Below are 4,149 nucleotides of genomic sequence, written 5' to 3'. Positions count from 1 at the left end.
CGCCTCCTGCCTGGGAGCCTCCTAAACTACTCCTCGTCGTCGACGACCTGAACATAGTAGTAGGCACCCACGGTGTAGTAGGGGTCGTCGTCAACGGTGGCGTCTGGCTCCTGGGCTTCTACATCTGGTTGCGGCATCCGAGAAGAAGAGGAAAAAGGGGGAAAAGAGGGAGCAAAGCAACAGTGAGTACTCATCCAAAGTACTCGCAAGCAAGGATCTACACTACATATGCATGGAAATATGTGTAAAGAGACAATATCGGTGGACTGAACTGCAGAATGCCAGAATAAGAGGGGGATAGCTAGTCCTATCGAAGACTACGCTTCTGGCAGCCTCCGTCTTGCAGCATGTAGAAGAGAGTAGATTGAAGTTCACCAAGTATCATCGCATAGCATAATCCTACCCGGCGATCCTCCCCTCGTTGCCCTGTGGGAAAGCGATCACCGGGTTGTCTCTGGAACTTGTTTGGGTGTGTTTTATTAAGTATCCAGTTCTAGTCGACATAAGGTCAAGGTACAACTCCGGGTCGTCCTTTTACTGAGGGACACGGCTATTCGAATAGATAAACTTCCCTGGAGGGGTGCACCACATTTCCCAACACGCTCGATCCCTCTGGCCGGACACACTTTCCTGGGTGATGCCCGGCCTCGGAAGATCAACACGTCGCGGCCCTACCTAGGCACAACAGAGAGGTCAGCACGCCGGTCTAAATCCTATGTGCGCAGGGGTCTGGGCCCATCGCCCATTGCACACCTGCATGTTGCGAATGCGGCCGGTGAGCAGACCTAGCCGCCCTTACACAAGAGCGGGCGTTTCAGTCCAATCCGGCACGCGCCGATCAGTCGCTGACGTCAAGAAGGCTTAGGCTGATACCACGACATCGAGTGCCCATAACTGTTTCAGCGTAGTTAGTTAGTGCGTATAGGCCAGTGGCCAGACTCAAATCAAATACCAAGATCTCATTAAGTGTGTTATTTGAAGTAACCGCGGACGCCGACCAGGGCCAGGCCCACCTGCCGCCTAGGTGGTCTCAACCTTCCCTGTCGCTCCGCCACAAAGATCCACTCGCGGGTACTCTAGGAGCCGACCCAACTTTAGTCACCACCTGTATAGTATGTATGTATGTATAATATATACCCGTGATCACCTCCCGAGTGATCACGGCCCGATAGTATAGCAGGGCAGACGAACAAGAATGTAGGGCCATAGATGATAAACTAGCATCCTATACTAAGCATTTAGGATTGCAGGTAAGGTATCAACAATTGTAGCAACAATAACAGGCTATGCAACAGAATAGGATTAACCGAACAGTAACATGCTACACTACTCTAATGCAAGCAGTAGAGCGAAGAATAGGCGATATCTGGTGATCAAGGGTGGGGGCTTGCCTGGTTGCTCTGGCAAGAAGGAGGGGTCGTCAACTCCGTAGTCGAACGGGGCAGCAGCAGCGTCGGTCTCGTAGTCTACCGGAGAGAAGAGGGGGAAGAAACAATAAATACTATGCAAACATAAGCATGACGATGCATGACATGACAAAGAGCGGTGCTAGGTGTGCCCTAACGCGGTAGTAGGTGATACTGGCGAAAGGGGGAAACATCCAGGAAAGTATCCCAGGTGTTTCGCATTTTCGGACAGATGAATCGGAGGTGAAATGTTGCAGGTTCGCTATGCTAGGGACGTTGGCTGACGAACGGGCTGCTGTAAGTGCATCTAGTGCCCCTTAGTGATTTTGGTGTATTGAATACTTATAGGTTAAGGGACTAATATGTTTGTGAGTGTACACAGATTCTATAAGTCGATGAGGAGTTTGATATTTACAGTGAAAGTCGACCCCTAAAAATGAATGTCTTCGGCTGAAGACTTTGGTTCTCCTGAAGACTTTGAAAGTGAAGAAATTGGTGTGACCTTGAAGACTTGAATATTCATGCGAGGATTATGAAGCGTGAAGACTTTTGTTTTCATAGTTTCGTTTTCTTCTTCTTAAGTCATAGGAAATGTCGTACTATTAAATGGGGTCGAGGTAATACTAAGGAAACTGATTTGCAAGTGATGCTCATCTCAAAATCCTACACCTACCTAATCCTTCGAGTGAAGCCATTGGAAATATCATATAGTTTAGTCAATTTCTTTAGTGACAGAGACGAAGATCTTCTGGTCTCTGAGGAATTTGTTCTAACTAAGGAGTTAGGAATTCGCCAGTGCGAATTGCCTACACAGTGAGGAACATGATAGCCCTGAGGAATTCGAACCTCAAATCCTACCGTTGTTGTGCTATGCGCCAGCTGTCCAAAAATATCCTACCACCTAATGGTCATATCTTGGAAGGCCATTTATGTCTTATCATGTCGGGCTGCTCCCTAGGCTAGAAATAGCCGCCCTCTACAACCACTAGTTGGTTGGTTGCTCCAAGAGAAAGTGACACTTGTCATTTGAGAACATCCCATCCTCCGAGGACTTTGAGCGAAAATCATCAAGTGAGGAAAACCCAAATCCCAAACCCAAACCTACAAACCCAAGGTGATTGAGAATCACTGAAGAGATTGTTTCTGTGTGGAACCGGCGCTTGTTACCTTTGAGGACTGTGTATCCTCCAGACGGTTATGCATCATGGTCTGAGCATCCAAGAGGAATTATGGATTGCTGAGTGACCAAGTTTGTGAAGGTTTGGAAGTCACCTGTGAATACTTACCACTACTGTTGGGCGAGGTCGGTGTGATCTTAGCTCAAGGACAATACGGTGAGGACTATCTGTCCGGGACTGTGTGTCCTCGAGTTTAAATACTCAGCAGCTCCAACCAGACGTACAACTGTCACAGCAGTTGGAACTGGTCTACCAAATCATTGTCTTCACCAAGCCTACTGGTTCTATTTCCTCAACCCTTTCATTTCTTCAGTTATGTGTTGATAAACCTGATCATTACTGTTTGAAGACTTTGACTGAAGACTTTCTCTAATTCCTCAATCCTATTTCTTCAGTCAGTTTGTCTTCGTCCTGCTTATCATGTGTTTACGCTTTCTGTACTCTGTGTTTATCTTTCATTTCATCATGATGACTATGTTGTTGTTGTGTTATGCTTATACCTAAGTACTTATTCCGCTGCAAGTAGTTCTTCGCTTAGGAATTTCCTTACCCTGAAATTCCTCAGTGAAGAATCATAAAAATCGCCTATTCACCCCCCCCCCTCTAGTCGATGTAACACACTTTCAGCTGCGTATTCGGATTCGTCTCATCGTTCTGAGCAACTTTCATGTCCAAAGTATTTTCATCCGAGCTACAGTTTATTTTATATTAATTTCTAAAGTTGTAATCAATTTATAAATTATTAGTATTAATTTAATTCAAAAATGGCAATACTGCATCAGCATGCGTCAGCATGACGTCAGCGGTCAACTCTGACCGTTGATTGGTCAAACTGACAGAAGGGCCCCACATGTCATAGACTAAGACTAACTAATCAGGTTTAGTTAGTCTAACTAAGATGATTAGATTTATTAATTACAATTAATTAGGTTAATTAATTTACTTGATTAATTAATTAATTAATTCAATTATTAATTATATATATATATTATTTTTAATTTTTTTATAAAACATTCCAGGGGTGGGGCCCCTTTGTCATAGGCCCTTGGGGCTTAGCGAGCAGATGGCGCTAACGGGCGCTGCGGGCAACGGGCGCCAGGCGCCAGCCCACAAGGGCGCCCGAACGGGCAACCTATGGCACGGGTGGGCTGGTGGTTCGCCGAAGCGCGGCCACAGCAAGCCGACCGTGGAGGGCGCCAGCGAAGGGCGGCGCGGGGGAGCCGCGCAGTAGCAGCGGGGCCAGCAGCAGACAGAGCCAGCGAGGATGAGCGGCGGCGCAAAAGAGGAGCGGCGGCGCCAGGGGGAAGTGGGGTGCGAGTGGGCGGGAGAGCATGTCGGCGTGGGTGCTGTGCGGCAGGGCAAAGGGGAGCAGGGCGGGCAGCCAGGGAAGGCGCCGCGGCAGCGTTCTGAGGCGAGCAGCAGGGGAGGAAGAAGCAAGCGGGGGCGGGTCTAAGGCGGATGCGGGGCGCGGTTGTAGTGGTGGCCGGAGCGAGCATCAGCAGGGAAGCTGGGGCACGGCGGTGCGGGATTGATGCGGGCGTGCGCGCATGGGGGTGCTAGGCGTG

This window comes from Triticum dicoccoides, chromosome 3B (genome assembly GCF_002162155.2).
Source record: "Triticum dicoccoides isolate Atlit2015 ecotype Zavitan chromosome 3B, WEW_v2.0, whole genome shotgun sequence".
Taxonomy (NCBI): Eukaryota; Viridiplantae; Streptophyta; class Magnoliopsida; order Poales; family Poaceae; genus Triticum; species Triticum dicoccoides.
This window is presented reverse-complemented; position numbering follows the sequence as displayed.